This window comes from Olea europaea, chromosome 1, assembly GCF_002742605.1.
Source record: "Olea europaea var. sylvestris chromosome 1, O_europaea_v1, whole genome shotgun sequence".
NCBI lineage: Eukaryota > Viridiplantae > Streptophyta > Magnoliopsida > Lamiales > Oleaceae > Olea > Olea europaea.
In genome coordinates this window covers 25,515,599-25,538,225 of record NC_036237.1, presented here as the reverse complement: position 1 = coordinate 25,538,225, position 22,627 = coordinate 25,515,599, and the positions used below count along the sequence as shown (strand labels likewise).

Sequence of the window (22,627 nt, the reverse complement as noted above, 5' to 3'; positions counted from 1 at the left end):
GTGATACTATGTTATGGCATTTTAGAATGGGTCATCCAAACTTTCAGTACTTGAAACGTGTATTTCCCTCTATTTTTCTAAATAAAAAGCCTATTGATTTGCAATGTGAAATATGTGAATTTGCAAAACATCAACGTGAATCATTTCCAAAGTCTACATATAAACCATCTAAACCTTTCACTATAATCCATAGTGACTTGTGGGGCCCTTCACGAATTCCTAACCGTAATCATGCAAAGTGATTTGTTACGTTCATTGATGATCACACTCGAATTTGTTGGGTCTACCTCCTAAAGGAGAAATCAGATGTTCGCTCTGTATTTCTCAATTTCCATTCCATGGTTCAAACACAATTTCAAACACAAATCCAAATTTTGCGAACTGATAACGGTACAGAATACTTCAATAACATCCTGGGAGATTTCCTTCAAACACGTGGAATAATTCATCAAAGCTCATGCGTCGACACTCCCTAACAAAATGGGATCTCCAAACGAAAAAATAGACACCTCTTAGAGATTGCTCGTGCCTTGATGTTTACCACCATTATGCCAAAAATGTTCTGGGGAGATGCTATCCTGACATCCACCTACCTAATCAACAGAATGCAGAGTCATACTCTTAACTTCGAATCACCCCTCCAGAAATTTCAAAAGTTTTTTCCAACCTCTCGTCTCAACTCTAATCTATCCCTAAGAGTATTTGGATGTACCGCTTTTGTCCATATCCACTCCCATCACAGAGGTAAACTTGATCCTCAAGCTATTAAATGTGTATTGATTAGGTATTCCCCTACTCAAAAGGGTTACAAATGTTATGATCCCTCTACAAAAAGACTCTTTGTCAGCTTGGATGTTACCTTCTTCGAAACTAAATCATATTTTGAAAAAACCTCTCTTCAGGGAGAGAACTTACATGAAGATCGGTTCTTAGATTTCGATCTTTCTCCTCCTGAACCTACACCACCCATAAAACCCATTTCACCATTGAATATGCCATTTACATAAGAGAACTTAAACTCGGGGGGAGATGTAGAAAAACAAAATGATAAAGAGATACTAGTCAATTCACGAAAGCCAAAATCAAAGTACAAGGAGACTCTCACATTCGAAGCACCAAAAGAGTCAGACTTAATGATAGCTCCACATCCTCATGAAGCATCAGAAACTTCATATTTACCCATTGCTCTTAGAAAGCAAACTCGGTCATGTACTCTCCATCCTATTTCAAAATTCATGTCTTATAATACCTTATCTACTGAGTTTCGTGCTTTCACATCTCATCTGGACAGTACAGAAATTCCAAAAAATATCCAAGAAGCCTTGGAGATTCCTGAATGGAGAGATGCAGTATTGGAGGAAATGAGAGCATTGGAGAAAAATGAAACTTGGGAAGTATTGGACCTACCAAAAGGGAAGAGACCAGTTGGGTGCAAATGGGTTTTTAATGTGAAATACAGAGCTAATGGGACTATTGAACGATATAAAGCTCGGTTGGTTGCAAAAGGATACACACTAACCTATGACATCGACTACACAGAAACATTTGCACCAGTAACAAAATTGAATACAATTCGAGTTCTTCTATCAGTAGCTGCAAATTTGGATTGGCCACTTCAACAACTAGACATTAAAAATGCATTTTTAAATGGAGAACTAGAAGAAGAAGTTTTCATGACATTATCACCGGGTTTTTGTAAAATAAATGAGAAAAATCAGGTATGCAGACTCAAGAAATCTTTATATGCACTCAAACATTCACCAAGGGCATGGTTTGATAGATTTGTAAAGGTTCAACAATTGGAAGACGGGACTAAGACAATCTTAATAGTATATGGTGATGATATAATTTTAACAGGAGACAATGTAGTGGAAATGGAAAGATTGAAAAAGAGCCTTGCCACCGAATTTGAAGTGAAAGATCTGGAAACAATGCAGTACTTCTTGGGAATGGAGATTGCAAGATCGAGAAAGGGCATTAGTGTCTCACAGCGAAAATATATTCTTGATCTTCTAGCTGAAACTGGCATGTTAGGATGCAAGCCAAGTGACACACCCATGGAAGCGGGAAAAAATCTGAAGACGTTGGGGAACCAGTGGAAATAGACAGGTATCAAAGATTGGTAGGAAAACTAATATATTTGTCACATACTAGACCTGACATTGCATTCACAGTAAGTCACGTGAGTCAACACATGCATTCACCAAAGGAAAGTCATCTAGAAGCAGTCTACAAGATACTCAGATATCTCAAGGGCTCCTTAAGAAAAGGACTACTTTTCAAAGAGAGTGAAAGAAAGGAAGTTGAAGTCTTTACAGATGCTGATTGGGCAGGTTCAGTAGAAGACGGGAGATCAACTACTGGGTATCGTACCTATGTATGGGGAAATCTTGTAACTTGGAGAAGCAAGAAACAAAGTATAGTAGCAAGAAGCAGTGCTGAAACTGAGTTTAGAGCTATTGCACAAGAATATGCGAAGGACTGTGGTTAAGAAAACTTCTAAAAGAATTGCGGGTTATAAAGTTCCCAATCAATCTTTATTGTGATAATAAAGCAGCGGTCAATATCTCCTTAAACCCAGTTAAGCATTATCGCACCAAACACATAGAAGTAGACAGACACTTCATAAAGGAAAATGTTGAGGAAGGAACTATTTGCATGACCTATGTTCCTACACAAGAACAAACTGCAGATATATTTACCAAAGGACTACCTCGACAAAAATTTGATGAGTTCATATGCAAGTTGGATATGATCAACATTTACGATCCAACTTGAGGGGGAGTGTTAAAATCTCGGAATTACTGCAGGAAGGAGATGGATTGATTGAAGAAAATTGGAGGAGATCCTTCTTACCCTAATTAGTGTTGTATATTATATATTTTCTGATTTCTTACTAAATATAGGGGATTAAATTTTTTTATTCCTTCTTCAGCTTTCTTTGTAATATATATATATATGGACTCTCTTCATTGTACAATTTAAGAGAGAAATAATATAAGTCAATTTCTCTTCAGAGATTCATTGAAATATAGAGGATACGAAGAGAAGATTTGTGTATGATTATATTTAAATCAGAAAACCATATGATTCATTGTCCATGGAAGTTTCATGGTGGGTGCAAGAGAAGAAAGAAAATTTAATTATTTATCTCAAAATTATTAAAGATATGTAAGATGGACCAGTCGAGAATAAATCTAGAATGGCTAGTCATAAAGAATTTTCAATTATTAAAGACTTGCATCAAGATTGCACAATGAATCCTTTTCTTTTTACTTCAAGTCACAAATGAGACTATAAGAGGGAGCGAGATAATAAGCTGGATCTCCACAGGAGCATAGTGAAATCAAAATGTTTTTAGAACTAAGAATATCAAATGCAGACGTTTAGTCATAGTAGGAATAAGAATTATACTAGAGTAAAAGTAGAGGACAATTTCATCCTAAAGAGGATTCTTGTACATATATAGGTTTGATTACAACACGGGAAGATGACTTGGAAAGCAATAATGCATAGAATTCAAATGGGGGGGACGAAATGGAGAAATTTTATTATCTGTGTCTGAAAAATACTATTTATGTTTTATTCAAAACTAATATTCTACAAGATAAAGGGACAAATGTTCATTAAATAACTCATCAAAATGAGGATTTTAAGACTGATGTTTAGCCATGCTAGAATGGATAAAATACCAATGAAGATATACCCAAATGAATGGAGATGGTACAAATAGAAGGTAAACTAAAGAAGGACGACTTAGGTGGTTGGAGCATATCTTTAAAAGGGGATTCATTTACAATAGATGATGTCATCCCAATAGAACAAACTAAAAGAGGAAGGAGACTAACATGGCTTGATGTTTTTAAAGATTCAAAAATATTGGACCTTCCAATTAGACAAATCGACCAAAAAAATTCTAGTAGCCAAGTCCTGTTGCTCAGGAATAAGGTATGGCTTGTTGTATTGTTAAACATTGACCCACAAATTTTTAAGGTGTACTGAGAATTTTTTCTTCATACATGAAGTTAAATGAATAAGAAGCGCAATTAATATACCAACAATGTCAGTGCTTGACACCCCTTCAGTGCGCTTAATCTTTTTATAGCGGTCAACCTTCTTAGCAAGGGCATATGCATCAGAGCCATCAGGAAGAATGCATGGGTAATCGCCATGGATGATATAATCAATATTGTACTCGTCAAATAATTTTCTCATGAAATCTTCAGTAATAGCATATGGAGCATCAGAAGTAACTTCATCCACCCATTTCACAGCACTAACCATAATCATCCTAGAAGAGAGAGCACAAGATGAACGAGTTAGTTGCTGAAAGTTCACAAAAGACACTTTGCAGGCTTCATTCAAGTATAAGCAATGCCATTGATGGAGACATGATTCGTAAGGGACGATTTTAGGATACAGAACTTTCCACTCTCAAAAATAATGATTTATATATAAACAGTCACATCTTTGCTCCATCCCTTGGAAATATTTTGACCAAAATACTACAGTGGCGGTTCAAATTTACTTAAAATGCAAACCCCCTCCCTTCGGTGTGCAAAGTGGGTCCATTTTCTAGCTTTGCCACTAATTACAAGCCGGCAAATTGAATAAACAAAATGTGTTAGTTTTCAAATAGCTGCAAGTAAGAGATCAATATCTGATGGAGGTTAGAGCTAAACATAACAAAAATTTGAAATTGATCCATTTCATAAATGTGCTATATGAAAACAATGAGTGTCTAGAGTTCTTCTGCTTCTGTTGGTCGAATGTACCAACTTGAGGATGCAACATCTTTAATACATAAACAAAGCTGATGAGCACATCTTCATGATCCAAGAAAATCAATCAACAAGAAAAATTGCATATGTGAATCAACTGGGCCCACCAAGGTGCATGCAACTTGAGCACTCTTGATTGGCAATGTATTTCCAACTTTTGTATTACACCTAATAGGAAAAGTTCGGTCAGCCTTATCTCTGTTCCAACTTCCAAAGATATTTTACCTTCAGAAAATTGATTCAGTTTCAGGCTTCATTTTGCCGGTGCCAATCTTAGTATCCAGACCATACACATATGTTCATTAATTTTTTATGTTTTCCATTCCCATGTACAGGTTCAAGCCAAAGTAAACGTGGAGCAATAAAAGACTCCTCCCCCAAAATGTATAATTACCATAAAATCAAGACACCTAAAGAAACGGAAAATTTGTTCTGAGATGTCAGTGTCATGATCAGCTGCTGGAAGGAAGAACTAGGGGAAAGAAGAAGAAAAGATCTCAACGGCATTAACAGAATTTTGAAATTAGAAGACACAACGTTTCACTCTCCAATTTAATTGTTTTAGCATATTACGTTTTTGTTAATTCGAAGCATGTTTTTTATCTTATTACTTAAACAGTAGGCACGAATAAGGGAAATCAGTTGTGAAATGTCAGAAATTCGATCTCCTTCCTTCCCCACATTTCTCTGAATTTCTCCCACCCTCCTTTCTCTATTTCATTCGTATTTCGATCATCATATTTCAATTAATATCATTATAGTTTGAACACCTAATTACAGCTGTATTCTGTGAATTGTTGATTGAGTTGTGCTGTAACTTGCTAAAGTTAGTCGGTTTTGATTGAAGAGTTAATCAATCATTATAAGTGGTATCAGAGCAACTATGATTCTGGGCATGGATACTCGAGCTATAGTAGAGGAACACCTTAAGAAATTGGACAGGGAAGTAGATCTGGGTGAAGCTCTCCAAGGAGTGGGTAACAAGGTAGAGACCTCTGATCAAACATTGAAAGCCTTATGTAATACACGATCGTATGGAGATGATGATAGGGGAGTAATACCAATGGTGGTGAGATGAGAGGAGTTAAGCTGCCAAAGATTGATTTCCCTTATTTTAGTGGAAAAGGGCCTAGAGAATGGTTGAGGAAGGCTCGAAAATACTTCCAGATCCATCAAATTCTTGATGAAGTGAGAATCAGTGTTGCTGAGATGTAGTTAAAAGGGAAAGCGGGTGTGTGGTTTCATGCCTTCATCATTAGCAATCCCACTGCTGACTCGGATTTGATTTCTACCGAGGTTTGCGAGCGATTTGCAGAAGCTATAGGTGAAGCTATAGAAATCTTCAGTAAGATCAGGCAAAGAGGTCAGTGGCTGAATATCAGGACTATTTGAGGATCTCAAATCCCGGGTTATGTTCTCTCTTCCCCACTTTCCAGAGCTGTATTCTATCTCCATCTTTACTAGTGGATTGAAAGAGGAAATCAGATCTATGGTGAAAATCATCAAACCTACCTCTATTTCCCAAGCCTTTGAAATAGCCCTCTTACCGGAAACCACTATGCTAGCCCAAAACAAAAACACAAAAAACCCAACCAAACTCAGTTATCAATCCAAATGACCCAGCCTACCACAATAAACCACCGAAACCAACTCAAAATTTTCTCCCACCAATGGCACTGAACAGCCTCAAAAAACCCAAACTAACCCCTTAAGATTCAAAACAATCACCCCCACTGATATACAAACCAATAGAAGCCTTGGATTATGTTTTAGATGTGATGAAAAATATACCCCTGGACATATATGTAAAAATAGGATGTTATGACGAAGTAGAAATGGGAAATGAGGATGAAGATAAAATTGCTGAGCAAAGTGAAGGGAAAGGAGATGAGGAAATCATGGAAATCTCCATTAATGCCTTATCAGGTAGTCTGAAACCTAAAACTATCAGAATCACGGGCTAGGTGAGGAGAAAGAGGGTATCAATCCTTATTGACGGTGGCAGCACCCGTAGCTTTATTGATGAGAAGTTAGTAAAGGAATTGAAATGTAAAACATCCATGACAGTTACTGTAGCCAATGGAGACAAGTTACATAGCATTGCTATCTATAATCCACTTACTTGGTCATGCATGGGATGGAATGTCAATTCCAACTGCGGGTGTTGAGGATAGGTGGAGTGATATGGTATTAGGTGTAAACTGGCTGAGCCAATTTAACCTACTGGTATTTGATTTCCAACGAGGTCGCATCAAGGGAATGGAGGTGGAGTTGAGGAGTGAAGTCTTGAGTAAAGAATTTCTGATGATGAAAGGAAGATAGATGAATCAGTGGATTCACAGGCAACCTTATGAAATTGTGGCTTAAATCCAAGCAATAAGAAAGGAGGATAAAAATCAAATCCTTAATGAGGTGCAGAATATCGTTAAGTAGAATCCAGAGGTGTTTATGGAATCAAAAGGAATGCCCCCTCCCAGATTTAACTACCACAAAATTCCCTTAAAGGAAGGAGCACAACATTTTAAAATAAGGCTATGTCGATGCCCTTATGTGCAGAAGACTGAATTGGAGAGGATGGTGAAGGTGATATTGGAGGTAGGGATTATCCAACAAAACAACAGTCCTTTCGCCTCGCCTGTACTACTAGTAAAAATGGATGGTACTTGGAGATTCTATGTGGATCACAGACAACTAAACAGTTTAACCATCAAGGAAAAATATCCCTTGCCCTTCATAGATGAACTCCAGGGCTCTAAGTGGTTCTCCAAAATCGATTTGAGGGCTGGATATAACCAGATTAGGATGGCATAAACTGATATCCACAAAACAGCATTCAAAATGCACCAGGGCCTCTATGAATTTAAGGTAATGCCATTTGGCCTTACCAATGCCCCAACCACATTTCAAAGCTTGATGAATGAACTTTTCAAAGCTTATTTAAGAAAACTTGTCCTGGTTTTCTTTGATGATATATTAGTATACAATCCTAATTTAGATTCCTACTGCAAACATCTTACCACTGTGCAGAAGCAGACATTGTATGCTAAGGAATATAAGTGTTCATTTGGACAGCCCCAAATAGAATACTTGGGATATATAATTTCAGCAACAGGGGTGTCAGCTGATCCACAGAAGGTGAGTGCCATTCAGAAATGGCCTAGACCCAACACTTCAAAATGGTTGAAGGGATTTGTTGGTTTAACGGGCTACTATAGGAAATTTGTCGAAGGATATGGGGTTCTGGCTACACCCCTAACAGATTTTAAAACAGACAGTTTCAGTTGGAATTTTGATGGTGAAGCAGCCTTTCAAACATTGAAGACGGTAACGTGAAGCACCCTAGTTCTTGCATTACTATAATTTAGTCGGCCTTTCATTGTTGAGACTAATGATTGTGCTGGATGAATGGGAGCAGTATTGATGCAAGGGCAGAGGCCTATGGCCTATATGAGTAAAGGAATAAACAACGAGAATCCAATACTATCTAAAGGGGCACCATTTCATCATCAAGACAGATCATGAGTCATTGAAATACCTCCTAGAACAGAGGATCACCACCCCCTCCAACAGAAGTGGCTAACCAAACTCCTTGGACTCAATTATGAAATCCAATATAAGAAGGAGACTAAGAACATTATGGCAGATGCTTTATCAAGGAGGGAAGAATCAGGAGTAGAAATTACAGCCATATCCCAGGTTATCCCTACTTGGGTAGAGGAAGTGGTGGATAGTTATGAGGTAGATGAAGCAGCTAACCAGTTGATTGAATCACAACTAATAAAGTCTGATGAGGTGTCTGACTACGCTTATAAGAACGGGCTACTTAAGTATAAAGGAAGACTATTTGGGGTCAGGTGGACAGATTAGAACCAAACTGGTACAGAATATTCATTCTTCTCAAAATGGAGACCATTCCGGCGTACAGGCTAGTGTTTATAGGGCCAAACAACATTTTTTAGGCCTAGCACGATCAAAGTTACAAAAAGGGAGGTGCTACAGTGTGATGTTTGCCAAAGATGTAAAAGGGAACATGTTCCCTACCCTGGTTGAGCCACAGTATTATAGGAGTCACATATCTGTGGACTTTATTGAAGGACTACCACCTTCTAGGAGTAAAATAATGTTAAACCACATGCGATCGCATGTGAACTTACCGAGGCCAAAGTATGGGATTCAAGCACCTCTACGCGACCACATTCAACTACACTATTGATAAGTGCGCTTTTACACACTCATTCGGTCCACAACACATGACTAATTGTTGATGAAATTGGTTGAATATGACTTAATTTTATGCAATTTTGTTTTGTAGAATCATATTGAGGGATGTGACGGAATTCAAGAGAAAAGATACGAAAAATGGCCAAAATGAAATAAAATAAAAGTTCAGGAACCAAAGTGCGAATAATCTAAAGTTGACCCCAAAAACGAATCTAGAAGGTGAACAAGAAGAAAATGCATAAAAGGGACCAAGATGGAAAAGAATGAAAGTTCAGGGACTAAAATGTAAATAGTCAAAAGATGAACCGACGGCGCAGATGAAGACGTGAAAGACTCGAGGGCCAACTTGTTGAAGATTTGATGTAATGGGAGAAGAAGGAACAAGAAAAGAGGTCAAAACACAAGAGATTGAAAGTTGGGGACTTAAGTGGCAAAAATTGAGAGAAAATGGGCCACCCTTGCATGAATCTTTAAATGCTCACAAAACCACATGCATTCTTGTATATTTGCACCCGTTATAGAGATATAGGCTGGTGGTATATAAAAATAAATTCAACTTTACTCGAGAAAGATTGTTGGATAGATTTAGGAGCATTAATTTTTCAAAATTTCGATGTGTTGTCAAGTTGTGAATCTAAGGTTAAAAGTGAACATTGTTGTGGTTTCGTGATCCTAGTGCAATTCATATTTATTAATTACATCAATCTTGCATTCAAAACTCACTTTGCATTATAGTTCATCACATTCACATACAATTGCATATTTAGTTAAGTTAGGGTTAATTTAGGTTACTACAAAATCTCAGTGACAATTCGGTTTAGGTTAAGGACGAATTAGATAGAATTAGACAACCCAATCTCTGTGGAACAACATTGGAGACTCTATTTTCCACTTTATTACTTGTCGTGAACCTTATATTTGTGGTTCAGATTGAAAGAATAATTTCGTGAACAAGTTTTTGGGCAGCCACATAGTATAAAATCGGCACGAGAATTTTCCTTTTTCGCGAAAGTTTCCTAGTTTTGTTAAAACACTATTTTTTTGGTATCTTTGTAATCTTTTGGTATTCTTTTCCATTTTAACTAGATTTTAGGGTTTAGTGTAAATAGATTTCATTTCAATAATTATAAACAACTCAGACATTATTGAAAGATTAATTCGAGGCAATTTCGTTTTCTATTCCTTTGTTCTTCATTGAGCAATTTACTGAACTTATCAAGATTAATTCTCGTGGCATTCAAACAACTGGATAAGATTCATAATTCTTGTGATCAAGAGGTCAATATATCGTAGGTAATTGGTTGCTTGCTTTATTCAATATTTTTTGGGTCAAATCCAAAACCTTGATTTATTTGGCTTTCTTGGGTTCAATTAAATCTCGTGTGGGCTTCGTAGATTCAATTGTTACGTGAGTTCGCATTAGGTTGCGGTTGACAGGTTCACCAAGTACGAGAATTTCTTTGCCCTAGCCAACCCCGTCTCAGCTTCTACTATAGCCAAGCTATTTTTGGATAACATCTACAAGCTACATGGGATGCCTCGAAGTGTGGTATCAAATGGGAACAAAATATTCCTCGATGGGTTTTGGTAGGGGATATTCAAATTATTGGGGTCCGAGCTACATCTCAGTTCTGCACATCATCCCAGATCGATAGGTAAACTGAAAGACTCAATCAATGCTTAGAAATGCACCTATGCTGCATGACTTTTCATCAACCTTAACAGTGGTCCAACTAGTTGTCATTGGCTGAATGGTGGTATAACACCACTTATCATACAGCCATTAAGATGTGTCCTTTCGAAGCCTTATAAGGTATCAAGCCACCCCAGTTGGCCTTAAGGCCTTATCAGCACACTAACATTACAACAATAGATGAATTAGTGCAAGAGAGGTATCATATGGATCAATTACTCGAGGAACATTTAGCCAGGTGAGGATGAAGTTTTATGCCAATCAGCACAGAGTTGAAAGAGAGTCTCAGACTGGGAATTGGGTGTATTTGAAGCTCCAACCGTATAAACTGCAATCCGTAGCCACATGGGTCAATCCTAAATTGTCCACAAGATACTATGGGTCCTATCCGATTATTAGAAGGATAGGACAGGTGGCCTATGAATTAGAGATTCTCCATGGTTCTAAGATCCATCTTATTTTCCATGTTTCACTACTTGAGAAAAAGACAGGTGACAGAGAAGTGCCTATTCTGCTCATCTTAGATGTTGATGAATCAGAACAACAGCAAGGAATGCCTCAGACAGTCTTACAAACCCGTATCATTAAACGGCATAATCGGGCTATCACTCAGTGGTTAGTACAATGGATGAATGCTACCAGGGAAGACTCGACTTGGGAAGATGCTGCAACTATTTGGACACAATTTCCTCACTTCCAACCTTGGGGACAAGGTCAATTTGAGGGGGAGGAATGTCATGATCAGTTACTGGAAGGAAGAACTTGGGGGAAGAAGGAGAAAAGATCTCAACGGCATTAACAGAATTTTGAAATTAGAAGACGACACCTCTGTTACACTCTCCAATGTAATTGTTTTAGCATATTACATTTTTGTTAATTCGAAACACGTTTTCTACCTTATTACTTAAACCGTAGGCACGAATAAGGGAAATCAGTTGTGAAATGTCAGAAATTCAACTCCTTTCTTCCCCACATTTCTCTGAATTTCTCCCTCCCTACTTTCTTTATTTCATTTGTATTTCGATCATCATATTTTCATTAATATCATTATAGTTTGAACACCTAATTACAGCTGTGTTCTGTGAATTGTTGATTGAGTTGTGCTATAACTTGCTGGAGTTAGTCGGTTTTGATTGAAGCCTTAATCAATCATTACAGTCAGGATCGGAAACAAATTTAAGACCACATCTACATCTAACGTAAGTAAATATATCGATAATAGAAACATGGTAAAACAGGTGACAAATGAATTGGGAAAAATCTAGAAAGGAGGGTGTTTCGCGCGGGTAGTCGCTAACAATTAAAAAGGGATCAGACGATTGTGTAAGGAACAAACCTCTCGAGAGAAAGTCCCAAAAATGGGTGTTTTATTGGTGATGACTTTACAATTGGAACTTAAACAGAATGCCTCCAAGGGACGTAAGCACACGAGTACTGAAAATAAATGTTTAAGTCTAAACTAAGAAATTGAAATTACATATTCTCTGTTTGAGAGTGTTTCATTCGGGGTCTTTTGCTCTATGTCTTCTCTTCCTTTTATATTTCCTTGATGATTTCTTCGTAATCAACCACTTAGAAACTGCTTGATTGTTTTATAACTACCCACTTCCTTCATGGTGGCCAACTTATCGTGGAACTGCCGTCTCTAACTGTTGCCGCTACTCTTTGTCGTTCAACCGTCCTCAACTGAACTCCTTGAATCGTGGAACGTGATAAGATGTAATCTCAATAAATGCTTCAATAACTGCACTTTTGGATAACCATAACATCTTATGTTTGCTAAGATACTGGGCGATTCGAAGGTTTGGGCGAGAACAGGGTCATAACTCTAGGCGACTGCAAGGCACTTCATTCGCTCAGATCTTGGGCGTCTTTCAAGTTTAGACGATGGTGTTATCGTGTTCGTGGGCTTCTACTGCATTCATTAATAACCCTATTTGGGCCTTTATCCTGAATTGCCCAGTTGAACTTCATTCTTTGGACTATTCGATTTGGGCTGCACTTTTAGTGTGTCAACAATTACCCCCCCAATATGGCAGAATTAATACCAATTATTAATTTTTGTCATATTCACTTTATGTTTCCCAACAACATTTGAAATTTCCAAGAATTTCAATCATTATTTCCTTCCATAGCCTAAAAAGGAGCGACGTTGCAAACCCTTGTAACCCCCAAATACACGTTATTTCATCACACCACGAAATCACACCTCATTGTTTCGCGCTTCTCTCTTACAATATTACTATTCATCTTCTTGCTTCTCTGCTACATTTCTCAAGCAAATTTCAACAAAACTTTATTTCGTTCCCAATGGCTGTTTCACAAACCTAATCTAGTGACTCTTTCGGTTTCGAAGACTTCCAGAAAATCCTCACTCGGCCATATATAACTCCGAACTTCCTTGTACCAGCCAATGCCGAACTCAATGAGTTCTATCTAGGTCCTTCATTCAACAACACCGAGGTCGTCGAACAAGTGGCAGTGGGCCAGCTGTTCCCTTGTACTCAAGGCCCTCCGTTTCTGAACTCTTTGCCGCTAAGGTCGCTTCGCGAAAGAAGTATTCGCACTTGGCCTAAATCTGATGTTATTTTCCGTAGATGGCATGCTCGCCTTGTGGGCCATGGTCCTACCAAGGCAATTTTTGATAGTGTTAGGATTTCTGATTTGTTAGAAATCTCTCTTCAACCCCCTATTTTTGATCCAGCGCTTTTCCTTATTACTTTAAGTTTTTGGTCATCTGAGTATAATATTTTTGTTTTCCCTCTTGGTCCCATGTCCATTACTTTAAGGGATGTTGGGGCCCTAGTAAATCTGTCACCTTTGGGCGATACCATTTTCCCTGGTATTTTGATTTCTGGTGTCGTCCCAAAATTTGACAGAAAACTCACTGAGTCCTATTCAAGCCTGCAAAGCTGTTACAATAACTCGAGCGCTGAGCCTTTCCATGCTGAGCGTGTGACCTTTCTTCAGATTTGGCTTTGTAAATATATTCTGTGTGTACCAAGCATGAAGCCTTCTATGAGCTATTTACCCATAGTGCACGAATTGGCGCGTGGTAGGCCTCTGAATTTGTGTTCTTTCTTTTTGACTGCCCTCTACAGAGGCATGGCTTCTCTTCAATTTCAATTGAAGAATGGTGTATCTCCCACTGGCAGTGGGCCTCTTTGGTTCACTCAAATGTGGTTGAGAGCCTATTTTCCATCACTTCATGCTCTATCCTTGTCCCTTCATTCTGTTAGTTGTTACGGGCTAGCTATTGACCCACTAAGCCCTTTAAATATGTCCAGAAGGGATATCTTTTCATTCTTTTATACTTTGAATTCAATTCCTTCTTTCTTTCCTTTTCCTCCCCCTTTAACTCCAGATTATGTGCAACCCCCATCCACCCTGGACAGTGCGAGCACCTCTCTGCTCGTTTGGGTTCAGTTTTTGACCGGGAGGGAGTTGTTCCATGATATTTTGATTGGATCCAATGCCAAAGCTGGGGTTGAAATATATGCTCTCCAATTTTTTGCTCGTCAACTTGGTTTTAGTCAAATTTGGCCTGTTCCCCCTTGTTATTCAAGAAATTTGATAGATCGCTTCCACACCATTAATAAGGCAGAGACAGAAGCTATAGATGCTCGCAATATTCTTTTGACGAGTAACTTTTCATTAGCCCCCTTCAATCCTAACCATACCATCCATCCCCTTTTTGAACAACTCTGGCCATCAGTAAAGCGCAGATTTTTTGCAACTGATGCCAATTGTGCTTTCCATTCACTGGATCAGCCAAACATTTCTTCCACTTCTCCTGTTTTGGTCGCCCATGTGTCCATTAGGAGTCCTTCCTCCCCTGCTCGTGCTAAACAGTCTATTCGTCCATCTACTTCTCTTCCTGCCAAGCCCACTGCAGCTAAAAGTGCCCCAAGCCACAAACGGCCAGCCTCAGCATCTCCCATTTTGGAGGATGATGATGACACTCCTCTCATTGTCAGGAGAAAGGTAATTAAATTAGTTTACTGACAAGCATACCTTTCTATACTTGAAACTTTTCTATGTGCTAATGGTTTATTTGGATTTCTCAGAAAAGTTCAACCTCTCCTTTGAAGGTTTTGGTATTGGTAGCTCCTGCTCCATCATCCTCTGCTGAGGCTGCTTCATCCAAACCAGCTGATGAAGGGACTACGCTTAAAGAGAAACCTTCAATCCCGGAATCCTCATCACAACCAATGGATGAGCCACCTTCTTCCCAGGGCATCAACCCCCCAAACGTCGAACCAGAAAGTAATACATTTTTTTGATGTTTTACCTTTATTCGTACTATTGGTTTTTGATTTGTTGCTTTTTGAGTTCTGCAGATGCTCCCATGGGTTTGCCCGTTGTGGCAAAGTCTTCTTGCCCAGACAAGGAGAAGTCCTCACAAGTGGTGGAGCCACAGGTGGTAGATTTGGCTGGGGATACGCCACCTCCCAAGATTGTTGATGAGGTAATCTTTGCTTCATTTTTACTTCCACTTTGTTTATTGTAGTGAAAGCCTTCAATGTTGGCAATTTTCTTTGCAGGATGCTGATAAGATTGTACGTTCCATCCAGGACTTGTTCACTTCCTGGGGGCAAGTCAAGACGTCTCGCCCTACTTCAACCGGTCGTCCTTCTACTTCTTCAGAAGAAGATATGAAGTTCCTCAAGCAGTCAATATTTGAGTATGTGTCCTTTATGGATATGGACATCGGTCAGGCTAGTGCTTCCAAATATAAGGATAAGCTTGAGCATTTGAGTGCAAAGTTGGCGCAAGCACTGACATTTCCGTCGCTCGGTCTTTCTGCTGATTTTAAAGCGACGTTGAAACTTGTCCATTTCGAGATTCTTTCCTTGCTGGCCAAAAATGTTGAACTGAAGGCCAAGAGTACTCAATATCTTCGCGCTGTATCTGAAAGAGAGTCTTTGCTTCTGGAGATCAACAAAGCTGAGCACGAATTGAAAGAAATCTCTTTCGAAGTTATGAATGAAGACTCTTTGATGACCAGTTTGGCTGCACAGATGAAGGAGCTTCAAGCAAGGATGGACGACTGCAAGGCGAGAATGGCTGCTAAAAAACGTAATGCCTCCCAAAGAATTGAGCGAACCAAGTCTTTGGTCGAGCAGTACAAGAAGCTGGAAGTTGTTGATGATTTTGTAGCTGAATTGGATATCACTTCTTCTCGGCAGAGCGAGGATTGGGGGAGACTTAGGAAAAGAATTCGTTCAGTCTGGGGCGAATTGTAATTAAGACATATAATGCCTTAAACTTTTTTTTCTGTAACTTCGTATTAAGTTTCCCCTTGTAACCTCGTACTGATGTCCATTGGTAATTCTGAACGTACCAACAGCCATTATTATTAATGAACGATTAATTTGTCTTCTTGTGTATTTATTGACGTCGTCTTTAATTGTCAACCTCCCAAGTATTTAACTGCTTTCTGCTAAGATTCAAGCACATTTTCTCTTGGTATTTCTGTTTTTTCCCAAGACTTTGGGCCATTTGATTCCAGTTACTAGGCACGAATATGGCTGTTCATATTCTGTCTCTTCACTTTCACGCTCCTATAAATACACTTATATTCCACACTTGTCATTTTCATTTCCATTCTCTTCTTCAAAACCAATTTGCTGCCATTGCTTGGCATTTTGACAATCGATCCAAAACCTTCGTCTTCCATGGAAATGGATTATTTGATCCGCCCATTTTGCCATCTTTTCTTATGTCACCTTTGGTATGGGAGATATAGAAAATATTCTTTGGCCAGCGAAGTTCTTCCCATCGTCTCCATGTTCCTTGTAAGGAGTTCGATGATGAAAGACAATTTTTGAGGATGCCTGCAAGCCAACTTGCTTACTGAGAGTGCTTCTCAGCCTCCTTGCCCGTTATTGCAGCAATGCATTTAGGAAGGCAATGTGAGGGTGCTTCTTCTTCCCTTCTGCTTGTTGAAAGTGCTTCTCAGCCTCTCTGCTTGCCTTTGCAGCAGTGCAATCAGGATAGCAATCAGGGCCAGTTCACCCTCTTACTTGACGATCGACCTAGAGATTAGTTTGCTCTCAATTGTAACTTATAGAGCATTTAGTATTTTGTACTTTGCAACTTTGTAATGAAAGTTTAATAACAAAGGAATTTATTTGAGCGTATTTCTCTCTGGCCCTTTTTTATTTACGATCGTTCAACGCGATTTGATTACTCTTTTATTTGTTCACTTTCCCATAAGGAAGGAACATATTTTTTCAAATATTTGTCATTAATGAACCTCATGTGCTTGGTGCCATCTAAATCTTTCAAATGATAGGCTCCATTTGGCAACACATTATTGACTTTATATGGTCCTTCCCAATTGGGCGATCACATGCCATACTTTGGATTTTTGCTATCCAAAGGGAGTATTATTTTCCAAACCAATTTGCCCAGGCCGAACGACTTGGCTATAATTTTTTTATTATAAAATTTAGCCATTCTTCGTTTTTTAACTTGCAATCTATCTAGGACGTCCAACTTTAATTCGTCCAACTCCAATAAGTTTTGAACTAGTGATTCGGTATACTCATCACCACTTAACTTATGTTGCAAACACACTCTGATCAATTGCACGTTGATTTCCATAGGCAAAACGGCTTCCTGTCTATAAGTAAGTTGGAAATGAGTAATTTTGGAACTTGACCGAGGCGACGTCCTATAAGCCCATAAGGTATTGTTTAGACATTCGTGCCAATTTCTGGCATTTTCATCTATCATTTTTCTTATGATATTTTTTATAATCTTATTAGAAGATTCTACTTGTCCGTTGATTGAGCGTAATATGGTGTGGAGTTCACTAATTTAACTCCAAACTCGCTCAAGAATTTATTCACTTGATCCCCATTTAAAGATGTTCCGTGATCTACCAGCAAAGTTTGTGGAATTTCAAATCTATAAATAATATGATCACGGATAAATTCTATGACATTCTTTTGGGTGACCTCCTTTAAAGGTATCGCTTCTACCCACTTAGTGAAATAATCAGTTGTAACTATAACAAAGGTATGTTGCTTGGACGATGGGGGATAAATCTTCCCTATCATGTCTATTGTCCAACCCTTAAACGGCCAAGGTTTGATAATAGGTGTCATCTCTCATGTTGACGCCCTTAGTATTGGACCATACTTTTAGCATGCTAGACAATTTTTTGCATACTGAACGCATGATTCTCCCATCTTTGGCCAAAAATATCCATTCCTAATAATTAATCATCTCATCCTTTGGCCAGCTTGATGAGCTCCACATATCCCTTCGTGCACTTCAGCCATGATCGTCCTGGCTTCTTGCAAACTTACACATTTTAGCAATATACCATCAGAGTGTTTCTTAAACAACTCTTCATCTATCAGTGTATAGTTTAGCAAACGTAGCTTCATTTTTTACTATTTCCTATATTAGGTTCTTTAAGGAACCTTTTAATCTCTGCCCTCCAATTTATTGCATCTCCATCTTGTATGCAATGAATTTTAATCGTTCTCGCCCTTCTTTGGACCACGGGCAATATTGTTCCATACTCATAAGTAGACTTCCAATTTAAAACCTTTGAGTACCCTGAGGCCATCTGGGCCAATTCGTTTGCTACGTCATTATATATCCTATTAACACATTGAAGCTCTATTTGGTCGAATTCTTCCAACAACTCTTGGGTGATTTCATACTGACTTATAATGGAATCACTTTGGCATTTAAAATCACCAATCAATTGGTGAATTACTAATTGAGAATCGCCTCAAACGATCACATTTTTTATCCCCATATCTATCATTAATTCTAGGCACACGATTAAGGCTTCGTATTTGGTCTGATGTTGGTGCATATCCTGTCCAAAGTGAATGCGAACTTGTAACAAATTCCTAGAGGATTTATCAATGCTACTCCTACTCTTATACCTTTAGAGGTTTTCGATCCATCGAAATATAAAACCCAAGGTCTTAATTCGAATGAATTGATCTCTAACTCAATTTCTTTAGGTATATCAAGGCATGGATGATCGGCCAGAAAGTTAGCCCAAGCCTGATTTTTTACTGCCTTTTGGGGTATGTATTGTATTTCAAATTCTAATAAAGCTAATGTCCAAAGGCCTACCCTTTGGTGCAAAATAGGGCGAGAGAACATATACTTAACCAAATTTACTTTAGAAATTAAATAAACGGTTACAGGTCGTAAATAAGCTTTTAATTTTGTACATGTGAAATACAATGCAAGACATAATTTTTCAATGGTAGAATAATTACATTCACATTTTATTAACCGTCTACTCAAGTAGTAAATCGCACTTTCTTCACCAAATTGATCTTCCTACGCGACCATTCCAGCTATTGATTCTTTTTCAATTGATACATACACTTTCATTGGCCGTCCTTGGATTGGTGACACCAACACTGGTGGATTTGATAAATATGTCTTTAGGCTTTCAAAAGCCTTTTGATGCTCTTCTTTTCAGACGAATTCGTCCTGATTTTTCAACTTTAAAAGCGACGAAAAAGTTTTAGTTCGCCCTGCACAGTTAGAAATAAAGCGTCTTAAAAAGTTTACTTAGCCTAGAAACTTTTGCAATTCTTTTTTGTTGCTAGGTGGTTTGACCTCTAAAATGGCCTTCGCTTTATTTTTATCAAGTTCAATCCCCCTTTTGTGTACTAAGAAACCAAGAAAGTTTCCTGCATTAACACCAAATGCACATTTCAAGAGATTCAACTTTAGTTTATATTGCTTCATTCGCTCAAATGAACATCTTAATTGTTCAAAATGATCCTCTTCTTTAATGGATTTGATCACTATATCATCTACATACACTTCAACAAACTTGCCTATCATATCATGAAAAATCAAATTCATTGCCCTTTGATAAGTTGCTCCTCCATTTTTTAGGCCGAAAGGCATAACTACCCATTCAAAACATTCTAGAGACCCAAGGCATCTAAAGGCAGTTTTGTGTATATCTTCCTCAACTATATAAATTTGATTGTATCCTGAATACCCATCCATGAAGGAATACATTACATGTCCGACAGTCGAGTCTACTAAAGAATCTACCGTGGGTATCGGATATTCATCTTTAGGTGTGGCTATGTTTAGATTCTTAAAGTCTATGCACACCCTTAGTTTACCATTCTTTTTTAATACCGGCACAATATTGGACAACCATTCAACATATCTGACCGTTCTAATAAAGCCTGCTTTTAATAATCGCTCTATCTCTTCCTTAATTTCAGGAAGTACATTAGGAGCAAAACACCTAGGAGTTTGCCTATGAGGTTTAAAATTAGGCTTGGTTGGTAATTTATGTTCCACCAAATCTCTATCTAAACCAGGCATATGTTCATATTCCCAAGCAAAATAATCTTTGTACTCCTTTAATAAAGCGAATAATTTATCACTAACCTTTTGATCGAGCATTTGGCTAATGAATGTTGGGCGATCTTTTCTTTCATTGCCAATATTCACTTTAATCAGGGGATCTTGTGCTTGAGCGTATCCAGGCTTGGAGATCCTTATCACTTCGTCATCCAGTTCCCTTGTAGGCACTTCTTTTTCTAAACAATCCACCTTGTTGACTTCTCGGCCAATACTTTGTTCCAACTCAAACACGGCCAATTTGTCTCTCAATGCTTTCAAGGCTGTTTTTTCTTTCGTCTTGTCCTTGCATTCTTTATTGAAAGTCATTAATTTGGCTTTGAAGGCCTTAATATCGGTCATTTGCCTTTGTTGCTTACAACTCATTTAAAACTCCTTGATTATTCTTTTGCCAATTACTAGCTCCTCTAGGGCCACTATGTTTGGCCTCATTTGACTGAACATTTCAGTGAGTGCATCCACCGAAAATGGCTCTTCACTCTGCGCGACAATCTGAGTTTCTTCTCCATCTTGGACTACTCTGACAGGTCCATAATTTCCTTCGTACATGAACCTTTCCACTAAATTTGCTTCCGCGACAAAAGGCCTATGATCGACCTGCACCACCTCTACTTCGCCCTTGTCATTCCAAAAAACTAGGCATTGATGGAGCGATGAGGGTATACAGTGGCTTCCGTGTATCCAATCTCTTCCTAATAACACATTATAACTAGTGGGACCATCTATTACAAAGAAGACTATGGTCCTAGTAGTTGTTCCTATAGTTATGTCCAATGGCATAACCCCTTTAGTTGAAGTTGCTTCTCCATTGAAACTTGTCAGGATGAATTCCGTTGGGATCATATCACCTTCTGTCTTTGCAAATTTTCTCATCATCCTAGATGAAATGGTGTTTATAGCTGCTCCATTATCGACAAGCACTTTTGCCACAGGTATGCCGTTAACTAGAGTTTTAACGTACAATGGCCTCAAATGTTTGGTCAATTTCATGGCTGGTCACTTAAAAATAACCTTTTCGGGAGCATCTATTTCCACTTTCTGCTTGTCCTCTGTCGAGTTACCCTTTTGTGATAAGTCGACATGCAACATATCACACTGAGCCTCTTTTTCCTGAATTTCCTTTTTACTGTTTTCTAATGCTTCTTCTTCAATTACCCAACCTGTGGGAGGAGGCATTATTCTTGGAGGTGATCCATACTTTTCAGAGAGAGGCACTCTCTTCTTCCTTTTGGGCGTCCCGTACAGCACGTAATAATCGAAAGAACGCCTAGATGGTTCTCCCAATAAGTCTACTTCACGAACTCCCTCTCGATGTAGTTGCTTCGACAGAGTATTGTACGATACTCCTCTTCTTCTTCTTTCTACTTTCAGATCGATTTCCTCTTCGATATCTGTCATATCATCATCATCTTCACCATTGTAGACCTCTCTAGAAGTTTGGCCTTCTTCATATTCCAGCATGCATGCTTCCTCTTCGTTATCCTCCTTTTCTTCTTCTCCCTTCCCTTTATTCTTGAGCTCATTGGCTAGTAAATAGTTATTAGCCACAACATGAGGTAACGTACCAAACTGAATAGTAAGGGGCTGATCTGGATCTTCTCCATCCTTTCTGTTTCGCTCAAACTTCGACCTCCCAGAAGAAGTCTCTGGCAATTCTTCCATAGGTTCGCCTGTACCATTCTCTTCACTGTCTTTGAGAATATTTTGATTGGCTACCTCGAGTAGTCTAGGTGCCTTAGGACATAGCATTCCCTGTTGTTGCCTCATCATTCGCCCATAGTTCCATTGAAAACGCCTTTGTTGGGTTCTAGTCATCTCGTTGAAAGATATCGCCCTTCCAGCCTTATACTGGAACGAATGCCATACATTTTGTTGGCGAGGTTGCGGTCTGAATGTTCTCCCATTATTTACTGAACTGCCTCTCAAAAGGCGGTCCCTTATAGAACGATGTACCCCGCCCTCTACCAGGCTGAGCGTTTGGGAAAAAACTAGGGCGATGGTGATGCTGCCATATCCCTGGTTTCTCTGCATTTGCACTTACTTCTTTTTTGCATCTTGCACATAGGACGTCCTTTTTGGGCTCCTTCCTTTTGATACATTCAAAGACACTAGGATGTGGTCCAAGGTCTTCTTCTCCATATCTATAACCAACTTGAATTTTGGCAACTTATTTTTTAAACCAGACGTCACCATGTTCACTCCAAGTGGCTGTGGAAAAGGATTTTCATCCACTACCATCTTCTTCTTATCCTCGAACATAATTCGTCCTGATTCAATGGCATCCTGTAATACATGGCGAAAAACCAAACAGTTGTTAGTCAAATGTGACCATGCATTATGCCACTTACAATATTTTTTACCCTTAACTTGTTCAGGGCTTGACAATTTATGCTTATCGCTCAGCTTTATCTGCTTATCCTTATATAATTTATCAATTATAAGGTCAGTTTTGGTTATATCGAACGAGAACGTTCTAGCCTTTATGTTTTCATCTTTTATAGGCTCATCCTTGCCCGACGGTCTAGGCGTAGCCATTATAGGATAAGTATACGTG

At 38.6% G+C, this 22,627-nt stretch overlaps 1 pseudogene; it reads right to left on the bottom strand.

The window, feature by feature from the left end:
• LOC111406447 overlaps window positions 1–22,627 on the bottom strand; it is a 37,052-nt pseudogene that overhangs the window by 11,448 nt on the left and 2,977 nt on the right.